The sequence below is a fragment of the Macrotis lagotis genome, chromosome 1 (genome assembly GCF_037893015.1).
Source record: "Macrotis lagotis isolate mMagLag1 chromosome 1, bilby.v1.9.chrom.fasta, whole genome shotgun sequence".
Lineage (NCBI taxonomy): Eukaryota > Metazoa > Chordata > Mammalia > Peramelemorphia > Peramelidae > Macrotis > Macrotis lagotis.
In genome coordinates this window covers 104,929,027-104,947,707 of record NC_133658.1, presented here as the reverse complement: position 1 = coordinate 104,947,707, position 18,681 = coordinate 104,929,027, and the positions used below count along the sequence as shown (strand labels likewise).

General features: G+C 34.7%; 1 non-coding gene across 1 annotated transcript; it reads right to left on the bottom strand.

The window, feature by feature from the left end:
• Positions 1-684: 684 nt before the first annotated feature.
• On the bottom strand, positions 685-791 carry LOC141510334 (U6 spliceosomal RNA). The gene has a single exon (XR_012474832.1). It is a non-coding gene; the product is annotated as a U6 spliceosomal RNA (small nuclear RNA).
• Positions 792-18,681: the final 17,890 nt, after the last annotated feature.

Genomic DNA, 18,681 nt, shown 5'->3' with positions numbered 1-18,681 from the left:
CTTATAATTTATACTCTTTCCCATTCTTGAATTCAAACTACTCTACTGCTTATATGTATATCTTATATATCTAGATATACATTCCACATAGAAGTACACATACATATGGGTATATTCAGGCATGTATATATTTTTTGAAATATACATGTATAACACAAATATTCATACTTATATACATATATGCACATACATGCTCAAATGAGGCATTATTGAATTACTGATTTTCTCAGTCAACCACAAAGTAGTTCCTGTGTAGTTTGTTTTCTTAATCCAATAGTTAATGCCATATAATCCTTTCAAGTTAATTAAGAATTGCTTCACACCTTATTGTAGGGATTACAGGAAAACTAAACATCGTCTTAAAATTCCTTCTTTCTTCATCTTGATTTCATTCTAGGCCTTCTGTAACCCCATTAATTTTACTAGTGAAATGAATAACATCTTCCCTCCTTTATATTTGTTTTATCATTCTATCTTAGTGCCTAACACATGACTTTCACAGGGTAGGTACTTAATAAATGTTTGTGGATTTAGTGAAATGATCAATGTATGCTCTATATGTCATATTTATGAAATGACCAAGTATTGAGTATCATTTGTTGACTTGGGAGCTGAGAGAAAGATTTGTCTAATTTATTCATTTATTCATTCATTCATTTATTTATTTTTAAATAAAATGAAGAAAAAAATATGGAACGCTTCATGAATTTGCGTGTCATCCTTGCACAGGGGCCATGCTAATCTTCTCTGTATCGTTCCAATTTTAGTATATGTGCTGCCAAAGAGAGCATGATTGGTCTAATTTTTATGTAACTTGATTAATGGTAATTAAGCTGATTAAAAACGTTTCCAAAAACTAAATCCTTTGTAGATTTTAATGTGTCCTCCTGATCACAACCCCATTTGCTATGTACTAATGTACTCCCTTTTTTTTTCATCCTCCCCTGAAGAATTCTCTGTTTTACTTGTAGGACAAGGTGCTTAAACATTTTCCATAGTTGCAGCCAGGGAATAATTGATAGATAACAGTGAAGACAGAGGGGAGTTTCTCTAGATGAATAAAGTATTGAATTGCAACAGTCTGGTTTTGATAGATTGAGAATCTTCATTCAATTGATTTTGAGCTTGAATGATAAAAAATGCAAAATTATGAGGTGCTCTTAACCAAGAACTCATTGGGAATCCAGAAATAGGAACTGTATGCAATCATTCGTATTTGCTTAAAACTCCTTGTCAAGAGGGACCTTATCAAGAGCATTTAAAAGCAATCTCCCAGATCATCTTTTTCAAATTTTTCATTGTCTTTTCTGTACTACTACTAACAAATCAAAAGAGGAGACTGATTTGATTTGATCCACCAGATTATGCCTCACTATTTGCAGCAGAAGTATTTTCTTGATTAACATCACTATTTTTTCCCCTGAGTGACATTTCCTTAGCAGTCTATCTTCCAAAGGCATTCAATTTAATTTTAAATATAGAGACTTTCCCTTATCAGATATGGTGGGTATGTTGTCATTTTCAAGATAGTAAGATAGTTTCCCTTTGTCATACATCAGAACACTTGAGCACTTGTTCTAGATCTAGGTGATATCAAAGAGAGACAGTAAGAAAATCAGTTCAGAGAATAAGTGGATATAAACTGAGTTGAAGAAGAAAAAAAATAGAAATTGGATCTCCTTCTACTTTCATTTGAAGCATTTTGATTTGTTGAGTTTTGCTCCTTTGGCATACAGCTTATGACTTAAAATAATCTACTTCAATTCTAACCTTGAGAAACCCAGGTTTATTTAAATCAATTTGTCTTTATGATTGGTTGACATGCTTTCAGTGTTGGGGGAAAGGAAATATATTAGTCTGTAATTAAATATAATCCTAAGCAATTGTTGATAGCATTTCTATATATATCTGAAAGTAAAGAAAAATGTAAAAATGCAAATAATTGAGAATTGCTTAGTAATATATGCATAAATACATCAAATTGTTGATTGTTTTGTTACATTTTATACACCCACATGTGTATGCATATATTTATAACCAAGCAATTAATACTTAGTGTAAAAAGTCATGCTGACATTTGAGTTATATACACACAAATTAATAACTTAAATACTAGAATAATTTTGTTCAGATGGAGCACTCACTTTGAAATGTTCATATAGCAAAATAGAAAATGAGAAAAACAATTTAAAGTGCCCCTTTTATCTTCAATACTTTTCCTGACTATGCAAATCTGAAGCTGTAGATGTTTAAAAACTGAGAGGGCAGCAATCTGAAGAGGGGGTGATAGGCAACTCTTTATCATATTTTTTTTGAAAATTTGAACTGGCAGATGGTATTTCCTATTTCTACTTTTCATCATTCAGCAGAAAACAATTAAAAGCAAATGAGTCTTAACAAATAGTTAAAATGATCATTTCTGTGGTGGTTATTTTTATAAAACTTAAAGCTGCATGTGAAGTATGTAAAAATTCATCCCATCTTTATTTGATTTACCAGTTAGCTTTAGATTTTCTGAAAGTGGAAAAAAAAATGAAAAAGTGACTTCCATGTTTTTCATCTGAGGCTGAAATACAAGATGTGCAGATTAATACATTTTAAGTTTTATATATATATATATATATATATATATGTATATACATATATATATATATACATACATATTCTCCTCATGTACGTCTATTGAAGCTAAACTATTGCCTTTCTTTATGGAAGAAAAGGAAGTAGTGCTTTAATGAGCAAAAAAATCAATTAATTTAAAATAGGTTTTTATTAAATTTTGAAACTACTAAAAAAGCTGATCTTAAAGATTATATGGAATGCTAGAAACATCAAAATCTTTACCCAAATTTTCACATTTGTCAGTGGGGTTATTCCAGAGGAAGTTTATCTTCCAGTAAATCTGATAAACTAACTTTTAGGTAATTATAAAGGTCTAAGAAATACAGCTTCTTTATGGAGGATAATAATATGAATTTTCAAGGAAAAATATTGGGAGGGGAAAGCTAAGAAATAATGAATATTTTACATAGGTTATTGTTAGATGCTAGTACCTATGAATTTCAAAAGAGAGGAGACTGAAAAGATATTTCAAAAAGAGCTGGAATATTCACAGGAATACTACAGTTTTATTGTCATGGCAGCGGGGGTTAAATCCTGTATTTGCATAGGGCATTCTCATGGATATTTCATCATTTTTATAACCCTTAACACATTTACATTTTGGAAATATGAATCTTTATGACTTAGTTTATATTAGATATGAGGGTGCTTTATAATGTATTCATTTTGCATATATTGCTATAACCCCATGGCACCCAGAAGCTTGTCTGCAAAGTAGGGAGAATGCATTGTATGACTTTCAACATTATGGCTTAGGTTGTATTCTACAGAAATACTTGGATCAGCATTTTTAAATAACAGAGGTAGTAAGTGCATCAGACAGAACAGGTCATGGCTAGCCAAAAAAGGTTCAGCAAGCAGGAAGAAATAAGCTTTCCCAGCACTACTCAATCTCAAAATTCCGCTTGCTTGCCTACCCTAATATATCAATCCTCAGTCTGGATAGAATGCAAATACTTAATATTATTCCTTATCTTTAGTTCTATCTATTGCTTATATTAATCTGTTTGAATAGTTTTTTTAATAGACAGTAAGCTCTCAGAAGACAGAAAGTATGCTTGTGGAACTAAAGTAGAGAAGGTTAGAACCTTGGAACAAGTATTTTTTTATGAAGTATGATGATAAGAATAATGAGAAGAGTGTGACATTAAGTACCAGAATGTGATTTGTGAATGAATTATAAAAATTCCCATATAGTCTTGTATAAATAAATCTCACAGACTACCTTATCATTGAAATTCTCAATCAGTTAATTTCCCTACTTAATTTTTGGATTCATTTGGATAAGTGGGAGGAAGAAAGGGAATAGGCATTTATTAATTAAGTACCTACCATGTGAAACACTGTACTAAACACTTTCAATAAATTAATAAACATTTCCTAAGCACCTACTATATGGAGGGCTTTACAAATATAATTTAATCTAATATTGTATATACATTTTAATATAACTTTGTGAATATTATTTTAAGCAAATGATGAACTTTCTTTGAAATAAGAAAAGGTAATTGGTAGTCAAAGGTGATAGCAGGCATGTGACTGTAGAGATAATTATTGAACTAGGACACCACCAATTCTTAAAATTCTGGTAAATGAAACTGGTGAGAAAAAAATAGTTATGTAACTGGAAATCCTAGAGGTTTTAACAATGGAAAGGCCCTTTAGGTCATCTTGTTCGTTTCCCTGACAACCCAGAATTGCATCTCACTGCACTGTTTGGGAGGTTTTAACCAGACTTATTTTTAATGATTGAGGCAATGGGGGTCTTTGCTGAACTTGTGAGACAATTCCAACTTGACCTCTCTTTTGTCAGGGCATTATACAAATTATTAAGAGATATTTCTTGCTCCTTCCAGATTTCAGATACATATAATATTTAATTTTTATTTTTTGTTTGATACAAATATTTTATTACTTGATATGGTTTATTGCTTGATACAAATGCATCAATCACACTCCAGTAGATATGCATACTTTTTTTTTAGGTTTTTGCAAGGCAAACGGGGTTAAGTGGCTTGCCCAAGGCCACACAGCTAGGTCATTATTAAGTGTCTGAGACTGGATTTGAACCCAGGTACTCCTGACTCCAAGGCCGGTGCTTTATCCACTATGTCACCTAGCTGCCCTTATGCATACTTTCTTAACACAAAACTGATCAAGTACATCTAGCCTAAAATAATACTCTGAGTAAAAGAAAGAAAAAAGAAAGAGAAAGAGAAAAAGATAGAAAAGAAGAAGGGAAAAGAAAGGAAGGTAGAAAGGCTGGAAAAAGGAAGAAATGGAAAGAGGGAAGAAGGAGAGAGAAATAAAGGATGGAAGAGAGGAAAAGAAAAGTCATTGAAACATCTTATAATATAAAAAAATATAATATATTATCTCATAATATATATATATATATATATAATATAAAAAAAACTGGAGCAGAAGGAATTGCCAAGGAAAACACAAGAAAGAAGAACAGTTTTGAAAGTTTTATATTTAGAGGAAACAGGCAAAGTTGTGGAATAGAAGGAGAAAATATAACTAAGCTCCCATCCTCAACTCCTTCAAACAGATTTATTAAATGCGCCAGACTAAATTCTGATGGAGAAATCCAGAAAAAGTAACAATGAATCCTTTGCCCTACTCAGATCAGTATAGGAAGACTGACCAAAAGGTCTACAGACAGTAGAGAAAGGTTCAGGTCAGAATATGAATGGAACACAATAAAAGGACATCAAGGCACAACAAAAGGGGCCAGTATGAAGTGACAGCTTGATCACTCACTATCCTAGGTCTTAAGTCATAGATACAAAGTAGAATAAGAAAGGTGCAGGATAGAGAAACCCTTGAATGGGCAATGACAGTGAAATGAGGATGTTTAGAAGCCAGCAGCAGTCTGGGACTTCAGTTGCAAAGAAGGATCTCACTTCTAGAATGGGAGCAACCTAAAGAATAAGCCAATAAGGAAACCCAGACCAAAGAGGAGACTACAATTCAGTCACTTTGAATCAATAGGGTTTTGCAGATGGTTGAAATGAAGAGTCCACCTTTTCTTGTTCTGATGCAAATTCAGGTCAGAAATTTGCAGAACTCAAACTAGGGTGGAATCAAATCAAACTTTATCCTGGATTAGGCTACTTCAAAGACAAGGAAAGCCAATGACTATGAAGCAACAAGACCTCAGTTGGTGCTGAGATACAAGGCTCACTTCCCCAAGAAAGAAGCTATAGGAATTTTCCTCCAGTAGTCTGGTGAAACCCCATCTCAATATCAAGTTTGAATTCAAGAAAGAGTCTGGGAAGAATGGACAAACAAAAAAGAACACCATCCTGGCCAATTATTACAATGATGGGGATGTTCACGAAACAATAATAAAATTTCTACAAGCAATGCCTCAGATTAAAAATATAACTATAATTTCTGGAAGAGATGAAGATGGGGAAAAAAATGTCAACTTTGGAAAGAAATGAAACAAGAAGAATAAAACTTGGCCAAACCACAAACTGCCTGAAATTAGGAATGGATCAAATAGAAGCCAATGATTATTAAGCAACAAAAAAGTATTTAAATACAGTAAAAACTCTGAAAAAATGGAAGAAAATGTAAGGTATTTCCTAGTAAAGACATCTGATCTAAAAAAAAGATGGTAATAAAAGGAAAAGAATTATTGGATTATCTAAATACTATGACTTAAAAAAATCCTTGACACCTTATTTTAAGAAATTTTAATAGAAAATTGCCAAGTTCTTTTAGAAAGAGTTCTATGTGGAAATAAAAAGGAAGGATAGCCAAGTTATGGTATACCTAAGGTAACAGAATACTATTGTGCTCAATGCATATAAACATCATGGCTAGTCAAGATTCCAGAGGATTGATTATGAAATCTGGACAGCTAAGTGCCTCACTGGATCAAGTGTTGGGCCTGGAATATGGAAATTTCATCTTCCTGAGTTGAAATATTACTTCAGACACTTACTAGCTATGTGACCCTGGGCAAGTCACTTAACCCAACCCTATTTGATTCAGTTTTTCATTTGTAAAATTAGCTAGAAAAAGAAATGATAAACTATTCTAGTATTTTTGCCAAGAAAACCCCAAATGGGATCATGAAAAAAGTACTAACAAAGATTATTCTGTATCCTATCTATTGCCTGAAAGAGAGGTAAAGGACTCTGAAATGCAAAATAAGACTTTTTAAAAGGCTAATTGTAAAAATTTGTTTTAATTGAATATAGATGTTTAAAAATGAATTTTGATTTTTTTCATGTTCTCTGCTTTTTTTTTTGGAGGGGTGTTGTGATGGGCAGGTGAAAAAAATGGACCTTCACTGATTGGAAAAGATTTTGGAGTGGTTTACCATTTTGTAATCCAACTCATTTTTACAGATGAGGAAACTGAGGCAAACAGAATTAAGTGAATTTCCCAGGGTCACCCAGTTAGTATCTGAAACCAGATTTGGACTCAGGAAGATGTCTTCCTGACTCAGACCCAATATTCTATTTTACTAGGCCATGTAACTTCACCTTTGTATATGTATATGTATACATATATATATATATACAATAATAATAGTAATAATATATATATATATATACAATAATAATAGTAACAAATAATGTTGTCTTACAACAAAACAATTTTATTACAATATTCATCCACTTTTCATGTTTTTACTCCTGCATCCTTCAGCCCCACCATAGGCTCACCTTTTCCCTTTTATCTTTCTTATTTTTTGCAAGGCAAATGAGGTTAAGTGGCTTGCCTAAGGCCACACAGCTAGGTAATTATTAAATGTCTGAGACCGGATTTGAACCCAGGTACTCCTGACTCTAGAGCCCATGCTTTATCCACTATACCACCTAGCTGCCCCTTCCCTTTTATCTTTCCTAATTTTTGTCCACTTTAGTTTACCAAGTTCCCTCTTATCAATGACAGATAAAAGACATGACTGACTATTCCAGTCCTTAATGATTTCTATTTTTTGTGAAATTTTCAGCAATATAGTATTCTTTGATTTTGAGTTCCCTGCAACTCATAAATAATATTATAAAATCATCTTTTTGTTGTTATTATCATATATAGGCACTTATTAATTTGATTACTTAATACTCTGAACTAAGATTTAAATAGTACAATAGATGAAGCATACAAACTTAAATATTTTGAATTGAGGGAATGCTACCTAATATCTATTTTTTGCTATATTTGTCTTAAAAATGAAAGAGGGTCACAAATAATCCTTTAATCAATGAAGTAAGAAAACGGTTTCTCTTTCTACTGTCAACTGTAAGTCCAGAGATTGCTTTGTAATTCTAGCATTCCATCCATGACTTGTGCCCTTCACTTGTCCAGGCTTTAAAATTTGCATTTGTCTCTGGGAGTATATCAGTTGCTTATTCAACTGCTCAACTCTAGATCCAAGCATATAGATGCAGGCAGAGCTAGAAAAATGTAGTAAGTTATTGCTTCAGTAACCTAAAGAATCTTGAGGGAAGGAACAGTTCTGTTTCTATAGAAAATGAGATCTCTCATTTCAACAGACCTGAGCTTTTAACTTGAAAGAAAAATGGGAGCCCTCATATTCCTCCACTTAAATTAGTCTCTGACATAGCAACTTATTTTATCATTCATCTAAAATGTTTCAGATTTTTGTACTAAACATACAAAAAAGGTAAATATACATACAGTCCCTGCATATATTTTCATGGGGAAGAAAACAAACTACTCAGTAAATCCTGTTGTGAAGTTTCCCCAACTGAGTAACAGCTCTAATTATATTTGTGTTGACCACATTCAATTAGAAGATAAGATGATCTATCCTTGGGCTTCTTATTATTACTTAGATTGGTTATCTCTAAGCATATGAAGGGTTTAAGAAGGGAACCATGAGTTAATGTTCCTCCATAATAATGATACATTTATTTGTGCTTTTCATTATGATTGTCTTCTATTTTAATCTGCTTTCCATTTAAATGTTATTTCCATATCTGTCATAGTGTGGGGTATCATCTTGAAGATGCACAAACATAGGAGGCAGTTGAAAGTAATCACTGGGAGAAAACAAGATGCTGTCACAAAAAGATAAGGTTCAGTATAGTATTATTGTTTAGGTGTTCCTATATGGTTTAGATGCCATGGTATTCTCTCTGTGTGTATATGCTTCATTTTTTCATCTTTTCTTATTGGTTATAGTCATTCATTCAGCGATATTTTTGCCTTCCATCTTGAGTGTCTGTGGGGTTGGAAAGGACACTAAAAATGAGAACCAACAGTTATAACATTGCCAAAATTTGGGGTGGGGGAAGGGTGGCTATTGTGTGCATGTCTGTGTGTGTGTGTGTGTGTGTGTGTGTGTGTGTGTGTGTGTGGTTTTTTAAAATAAGATGGAGAGGTAAAACTTACCCCTAGTCTTCACAAAAAGGTCAGGGGAAAAGTTGTATATCCCTAGAATAAGAAACACCTACTATACCAGAGAAATAGCTAGCCTTTAGTAAGGAAGATTGGGTTCAAGTAAAAATTCTGATCTATACTGGATATGTGGCTCTGGGCAAGGCACTCCCCAGACCACTTCAAAACTAGGGTGAGGAGTGGGATGTGAAATCGGAATGATGTGATAAGATTTAGATCCCTAGCATGTATAACAGATTCCTCACCTGAAGATAGCAACATAATTAACTTCTCACCCAGATTTGAGAAGTGTTGGAGTAAATCTTTTCCTATGGCATAACCTGAAGCACCAAAAGAAGAAAGAGGTGCAGTTTTAGATTGGGTGGCAGGTGGGCAGAAGGGTTAATGAAAAACAGAAAAGTATGTGTGGAAGAATCAGTAGCAGAGTTCTATGCCTAGGATTTACCTACTAGTAAATAATCTGCTGTAGTCACAAAGCAAGCCAATTTCTTTTAAAATGCATCGAAGCTTGTGAAATGGGAGATGATGATGATACAAATACAACCAAGAAATTGTAAGGGTAATAAACATTCAAGAAGAAATACTTCTGTAGCTGAAAAGGACATTAATGACAATTGAGGGGTGGGGCATAACTTCACACAGTCTATAATTGCTGATGAAATGAAAAGTGAACATTTCAGGAAGGAAACTATTTGCATTTAAATGAAAGATCAAGTCTGCAAAATCTTTGGATTAGATTACTCTTGAGAGTTTCTTGTACTCTGTCTCTTCAGACAGGGGAAGAAAAAAGAAACCAATAACAAAACAGAATAAACAACAAGAAAAAAAATCAAGGCAAAGATACCCAGGAAAAGAATAATATCATTGATCACATGCATCATTTTTCAATAACAAACTACTAGAAAGTTGGCTTTATCTATCCATGACAAATGGAAATAAAATGGGAAAATATTAGAATGATGCCAGGTCAATAAACATTTATTTTAATCTTAATATATATTGCATTCTTATATTAAGCTCACAGAAAACAAAGGTTAAAAATTAGTTCTTGCCCTTTAGAAGGTTACAGTCTATTGAGGGAAGTGTGGGTAACACACAGAAAAAAGATTCAATATTTTGAGTTTAGGAAATAATAGTAAATGTCAACCAACAATTATTGCGGATAGAAGACATGACCATTGAGAAATATCTGCAAAGGCTTATTTAGAAGATAAAATTTTAGTTGAAACTTGAAGGGATCCAGGAGCCAGAGATGAGAAGAGAAACAGGGGCGGCTAGGTGACACAGTGGATAGAGCACTGGCTCTGGAGTCAAGAGTACCTGAGTTCAAATTTGGCCTTAGACACTTAATAATTACCTAGCTGTGTGGCCTTGGACAAGCCACTCAATCCCATTTGCCTTGCAAAAACCTAAAAAAAGAAGAGAAACAGATATTCAAAAAGTAAAGGATAACCAGTGAAAATTAAGTTGTCTGATGAAAAAGTAGACCAATGTCACTAGATCACATAGTATGTGGAAGAGAACAAAGTAGAAAGATGGAATGAAGTCACATTATAAAACACCTCAAAAGCCAAACTGAAGATTTTATTTTTTATCATAAAGGCAATAGTTAAATATTAGAATTATACAGAGGGGGATGAATTGTGACATGGTCTGATTTGGCTCAAGAAGATCACAAAGATAATTAAAAAGCTTGATGAGAGAATTGAGGCAGGGAAACTAATCAGATGGCATTTAACAATAGCCCAGGCATGAGATGATAAAGACATATTCCAGGACAGTGGCAACTTTGTAAGAAAATAGGAAGCAACTGTGAGACATGTTGCCAAGACAGATTGGATAGGATTTATTTTGTAGGTCACGTGACAATTTTTTTAATTGAAAAAGAAAGCAACAAATATTGAAGAGAATGTGGAAAAACTGGGATGCTAGTTCATTTGTGGTGGAATTAGGAACTGATCCAACACATTTTTCTCTTTCCCCATAGTCTCTCAATCTTCTCCATGAATTGCCAGTGCTAGGCCAGAGAACTAAAGGACAAAGGAAATGAAGTTGGTCACCAAAATAGGATGCTGTATGTGGGGGCTGTATAGCGTACCATTAAACCAGAGGAAAGGACACAGAGTCCTGCTGGGCCAATTCTGAGCATTCAAAACTTAGATGGAATACCAGCATCAGTTGTCCCATGTAGAAGGACCCTGACATGATTTAAGCTTCTGCCTCCAAGGAAATCACATTCTGAAGAGGAGTCAAAAGTGAACAATAAGGGAAATAAGTAGTTAAAAGAAAAAAAGACTTGAAGGACCAAAGATTCCAGGATGAAGAAATCTCAAAGACTTTAAATATAAACATATAATTCTAAAAGAAAAAATATGGTGATAATGAAATTTAGGGAGAATATAGAACTATATCACACTGTTTCTGAATGGTTTAAAAGAGAAATGAGAATTATGAGAGCAAATTTTTGTCCTGTACAACAAAAATAATATATATAGAAAAACTCAAATCTGCAGTAGCAAGTTTCATTCATTATAGAAGCAAAAGAGATGATATTATATTGCAAATGCAAACACACATAATGAAAAATAAGCTAGAAAAGGAGGATTATGAAAACAGAAAATGTTAAAAGAAAATATGCTCATTATATGGATCTCAAATATAGGCTGCAAAGAGATAATCTACATGTTATAGGTCTCCCAAAACAGCATAAGAGGGCTTTCAAATAGGAAAGTTCACTGGAATAAATTAGGAGGGGTAAGAGGATTGATCATATAGGTTTTTTTAAAACTGTAAGAATTGATGGGGTTTGACAATAGATTATAAATCAGGGTAAGAGAAACTGAAGAGTTGTATTATAGTATCATTAGAAATATGGTGGTAACCTTAACTGTAATAGGGAAGTTAGGAAAAAGGAAGCAAATTGGTGAAAAACTAATGAGTTCAATTTTTGATGTGTGGAATTTTAAATGTGAATGGGTCATTAAGTTCAACCTGTTCAATAGCAGTCCAATTAGATAGCAGAATGAGGTTAGGGTCAGGAAAAATAGTTTTGAGAACCATCTCTTTAGAGATAATTCTGATGGAATTACCAAACAAAAATATGTGGAGAAAGAAAAGAATTGAGATCAGCAGCAAGCTCTGGGGAACAATCAACATTTTTGAGAGCATCCTGGATAAATCTAGCAAGAGACTGAAAAATGGATGTAAGATAATAATGTTTGTCCTTCATTTTTGATAAAGATCACAGGGGGTTTCTGACTAAGATGGCAGAGAGAAGCCACCTATTATTTTAAGCTCTCCTGCATTTTCCTCAGAAGTAACATGAAGTAAGCCTCTTAACAGATTTTGGATCTATAGAACCCACAGAAGAACTGAGGGGAACATCTCACAGCAAGGTCTGTCACAGAGGAGTTTGGATAAGCCAGGAGTAGGAAGCAGAGACCCAGTGTAGAGCAGCATAGTGAGGCCCGGGAACTCATCTGAGAACAGCAGTGGAAGCATTTGTTTTGTGTTTGCAGCAGGAGAATGGGAGAGCTCCAGAGCAGTGACCCAGACATCTATGCCATGAGACCCCATGTTTTCAGTTGAGACCTACCCCCCCAAGAACAAATACAGTAAAATCCCATAGGTGCTTGTATCTCTTAGGAGATGCTAATTATGTCGTCTAGCCTGAGGGCCAAGCCCAGATTTTGCCAGGATACAAAGGATCCTGCCTCAGGTTTTGGAAGGGGGATACTAATCAACAACACTGACAATCTGTAACTCATCCCCTCCCAAACACAAGACCCAAGGGAAAGGTCCCAAATGAAGAAAGATTACCACAAATCAAGTGCCCATTGAAAGTTACCTCGAAGAGAAGGATACAAACTCAGAGAGGAGTGGAACTTCAGAGAAGGATATGAATTGGTCTTAAACCCAGAAAGACTTCTCAGTAGAGATCAGGAATGAATTTAAAAATAAGATGGAAAAATTGGGAAAAGAAATGTAAGAGAAAATTAACACAATGCAAAAGAAATTTGACATCTTGCAACAAGAAAACAAATCCTTCAAAAATACAATTGAACAAGTGCACAAAGAAAATAATTCTCCCCAAAACACAATTGGGCAAATGGAAAATTTCTTCAAAACTAGAATTGACCAACTAGAAAAGGACTTGCAAAAGGTAAAGGAAGAAAATTCTTCTAAAAAGAGATTGGAATCTGTGGAAACTATTGACTTTCTGAGACACCAAGTATCTGTTAAAATAAAAAAAAAATAGAAGAAGAAAATAGGAAATAACTCATTGGCAAAACAGTTGATCTGGAGAATGGATCCAAAAGAAACAATTTAAGAAATAGAGGGCTTCCTGAAAACTTTAGGGAGGGAAAAAAAGCATGGTTTTCATACCTCAGGATATAGTGAAGGAGAATCGTCCTAATATTGTGGAACCAAGAGAGTAAAATAGTTATTGAGAGAAAACATTGATGCTTCCTGAAAGGGATTCCAAAATGCAAACATCAAGGAATATTGTGACCCAATTCCAAAACTCTCAGATCAAGGAGATCTACAGCAGTCAAAAAGAAACAACTCAAATACCATGGAGACACAGCCAGGATTACACAGGACTTGGCTGCATCAACATTAAAGGATCAAAGGGCATGAAATATGATATTCCAGACACAAAGTGAGATTGGTGAGATTGAATTACAGCCTATAATTTACTATCCTGCAAAACTGATCCTTCTCTTTCAGGGGAGAAGATAGAAATTTAATGAAATAAGGGACATTCAACTTTTCCTGAAGAAAAGACCAGAGCTGAACAGAAAATCTGATTCAAATAGGAGACTCAAGAGATGTATGAAAAGGGAAAAAGGGAAAAAATCTTATCCTGTAAGATTAAATGGGTTATATCCCCACTTGGGAGGAAGATTCTAACTCTTGATAATTGTAACTCTATTATAAGGAATCGTCATCCATGACATGTCTATGATGTTGATGGAATGGTTTAAAAATAAAAATAATATTTCCTTATAAAGGGAGAACAGTAAAGAGACAGGAGGAAGAGGGAGATTAAATGGGGTAAATTACAGTACAGGTAGAGGGACAAAGGAACTATTGCAAGAGAGGGGAATAAGTGAGAATGTGAACTGCCTGACTCTTACTCTCATCAGATTTGGCTCAAAGAGGGATTAACACTCACACTCATTTGAGCTTGGAAACTGGAAATTTATTTTGCTTTTCAAGTATTAAGAGGTGAAAGATGTGGAGGGAGAAGGGGCAAAGGGGGAGGGAGAATGGATATATGGGGAAAACATACTGAAGAAGGTGATACTCAGAAGCAAAATACTGGGTAATATGGATAACGTGAAAAAAGGGGGAAATATAAACAGAGGGAAGATAGCATGGAAGGCAACAAAGAATTTTAATAGTAAAATTTTAATCTGAATAGGATGAACTATCCTATAAAGAGTAAGCAGAAAGCAGAGTAGATTAAAAACCAGAATCTTACAATATGCTGCTTACAAGAAACACGTCTGAAACAGAGAGGTACATACAGAGTAAAGGTAAAAAGCTGGCACAGAATATATTATGTTTCAGCTGAAGTGAAAAAAGGCAATGGTAGCACTCCTTATCTTAGACAAAGCAGCCGCAAAATATATCTCATTAAGAGATAAGGAAAGAAACTACATCCTCCTAAAAGGTATGATAGATAATGAAGTAATTTCAATAAGAAATATGTATGCACCAAGTGGTATAGCATCCAAATTCTTACAGAAGAAGCTGAATAAATTACAGTAAGACATAGACAGCAAAACTCTACTGGTGGGAGACCTCAACCTCCCTCTCTCAGATTTAGATAAATCTAACCATAAAATAAACAAGAAGGAAGTTAAGGAGGTAAATAGAATGCTAGAAAACCTAGACATGATAGAACTTCGGAGAAAATTGAATGAGAATGAAAGGAACATATTATTTGTCTGCAGTACATAGCATTTACACAAAAATTGGCCATGTACTAGGGCATTAAAAAACTTTATAATCCAATTCAGAAAGGCAGAAATAGTGAATACTTCCTTCTTAGATCATAATGCAATAAAAATCACATGCAATAATAATGGGCCATGGAGAGACAGACCTAAAACTAATTGGAAACTAAATAACTTCATTTTAAAGAATGAGTAAATCAAACAACAAATTATAGATAGGATTAATGATTTCATCCTAGATAATGACAATAATGAGACAACATACCAAAACCTATGGGATATAGCCAACGCAGTTATTAGAGCATATAATATATCTTTAATTGCTAACATGAATAAAATAGAGAAAGAAGAAATCAATGAACTAAGAATGAAACTAAAAAAAATTAGAGAAAGAACAAAATAAAAACCCCAATTAAATACCAAATTAGAAATTCTAAAAATTAAAGGAAAAATTAATAAGATCAAAAGCAAGAAATTACTACTCTCAGAAATGAAAAAAGATGAACTCACCAATGAGGAGGAAATTAAAACAATAATTCAGAATTATTTTGCACAACTGAATGCCAATAAATTTGATAATCTAAGTGAAGTGGATGAATATTTACAAAAATATAAGTTCCCAGGTTAAATGATGAGAAATTAAAAACCTAAATAACCCTATCTCAGAAAAAGTAATTCAACAAGTTATCACTGACCGCCCAAAGAAAACATCTTCTAGGATTAGATTGATTCACAAGGGAATTCTTATCAAAATTTTAAGTAACAAATTGTTCCATTTGTTTATAAACTCTTTGGGGAAAGAATTGAAGAAAGAACTCTGCCTAACTCCTCCTATGACACCATTATGGCAATACCTAAACCAGAAAGAATCAAAACATGAAGAAAATTATAGATCAATTTCCCTAATGAATATGGATGCAAAAATATTAAATAAAATCTTACCAAAGGATTACAGCAAGTTATCACTAGGTTAATACACTATGGCCAAATTGTATTTATCCCAGGAACGCTGGGTTGGTTCAATATTAGTACAGTTACATACTAAATATATGCTATATTTATATAGTATATAGTTTATACTATAAATTTATATGGTATATTCTATATTTATATATTATATACTATAAATATACCTATATTTATATAATATAAATATACCTATATTTATATAATATAAATATACTATAGTTATACACCATATATCATATTAGTATAATTGACTATATCAGTAACAAATCTAACAGAAATCATATGATTATTTCAATGGATGATGAAAAAGCCTATGACAAAATACAGCACCCATTCCTACTAAAAACACTAGAGAGCTTTCTAGTTCTAAAAATTTCTAGTCCTTTCTAGTTCTAAAAATTCAGTAAAAAATCATGAATTATCTATGTGAAGAGAAAAAAATCTGACCCTAAAACTGATGTATAATGTCTTTATCCTTCTGTTTTTAATCATTCCATTATATAGCTAGATCTAATTAATGCAAAAGATAAATTCTAGTTGAAGGAATGCAAATTCACACTATTTGAATTTACAGTTGTCTAAAATGTGGTGAGTCATTCCAGAGCAATGGAAAGATACCGTGTTAATTCAAATAATACAACCATTTCAGAAAATTCATTATCTCTACTCACAAGAATCTATCATTACCTCTAAAGCATATTGAGAATTGGAGATTGCTTTCCTCTTAAAAGTCATCAGAATTCCTCCTACATCCTCAAATGTAAATATACATGGAAAAACAAACAAGTAACCAATAGAAAGACAAAGAGAATGTGTTTAAAAAGGCATAACTTTATTACCTAATATTCTAATCTTGATTTTTGGTTTTGGAGAATTCAAAGTAAAAGCATTCTAATACAGTTGGGCAGGGGAGAGGGTTCCTCTGGAATGGCATAACTGTACATTCCATTAAAGAATGATCCTCCAAAACCATTGTCACTTGTTCTATTTGAAATAGTAGCACAAGCATCTAAAGCAGGGTCAAACTCTAAATTCATTGTCCGGGGTCTTCTTCCCCGGACCCCCGAGTGAGCTCCTCAGTGGGCACTGCATCGGGCGTCCCCGGTTTTTCCCTCCCCCGGGGATCAGCGAGGAGGGACTCAGGCAGACACGTCTTCAGGAGGCATATGTTTTATTAGGTGCAGAGGGATCCCCCGAATAGCTCAGGGCTCTGGTTAATATAGGGAGTTATTTCCGGGCTGCCACCCCGATCCGCCCCGAGGGCAGAACCTACCACCCGATTGGAGCAAGCGACACAGGCCAACCAGGCGAAGCCACTGCTCCCCTTAAGGAGCCGTGTCTTCTCTGGGTTGGTCTGACCTCACTCCCGGGGAGGTCCTATCCACCCAGGCGGTCAGGGCCGACCCCCGACAACTCCCCCTTTTTGTTTAACATGAGTATGTCTGCCTTGAGTTGCTCAAGGGCCCAACGCCCCATTTTTATAAACAGAGAAAAAAGAAGGGGAAACAGGCAACATAGCAATAAGGCCATTAAACACCAAGCACCAAGAATCAACAAATAATGCATCCAATGATTAAGGTCTATCTTATTTATCCAATCAGGGAATAGACCGTGATCATCCTCCATATCTTTCTTATACTGATCTGTGATATTCCTTATGGTGTTGATTATTTTGTCTAACTCATCTAGATAGGTAGGTAGGCTAGTATGGTCATTCAGGGTTTGTATAGCCCTGTCAAGTTGTTCGCTAGCATTTCTGACTGCAGCTGTCATACAAGCTGGTCGTTTAAGGACGTGATGACATGGTAGCCCATCTAGTAGCATCTGGGTTCTCACTAAGGTAGACAGGGCTTGTACAGCAGAGACTAGAGCACTCAGCTCTGTCTGGATTTCGCTATTTATTTGTTGCTGCATCGACCATGCTTGTGTAGTAGCTTGCATAAACCTCTGAAGGTCCTCTGCCAGGATGTGCATCTGGTTAGCTAGAGCCGAGATTTCTAATTGCTCCAGCACGGAAACTACAAGCTCAACTACATCCAAAACTGGAAATTCCACATCCCTCTTATCCCTCTCCATCATAGCCATAAGAAATTCAGAATCTGCAAAGGGTTTTGACGTGCTTACAGGGAGGAAGGTTACAGGGGGTATCTGCAATAAAAAGATCAGGGTCTTATTTGACCCTACATACTCTGGCTTAAGGGTGTTAGTCATTGTTCCATTGTTACATGTAATGCTATAGCGCTCATCTGCCCATTTGAAAGAAGTATTGGTGCAGATGAGGAACATATCTGAGCTCCGAACAGTCACTGCTTGTGTGGTAAAGACATTACACCAATAGTCTGTCCTCTGTCCTTCGGGGCACACCCAATATAAGTCATAAAACAGTTCAGCCCAAAGGTTCCAGATGGTGTTGTTCACTTTGGCAGGGGCAGTGTTGTCCGTAGAATGAATGATGACATCGAAGGCTACTGCGGCTTTCCAAAGGTGCGTCTGTGGTCTGGTACTGTTGTCTTTCATCACATGCGGGACCGGAGCGGCGAAGTAGGGGCCTGGGCCGCCATCCAGGAAATACACTTGAGTGCCGTTCACGTTGGGACCGTAGACTGGAACTCCTGTAGAACAAACCTGTACGGCTTCAAACATAGTTGGTGAAGGAGAGCATGGTGGTAGAGGGGAATGGGGTATTTCTTGGTTAGGGGACATTCCTGCAGCCACTCTAATCCTGTCCATAAAA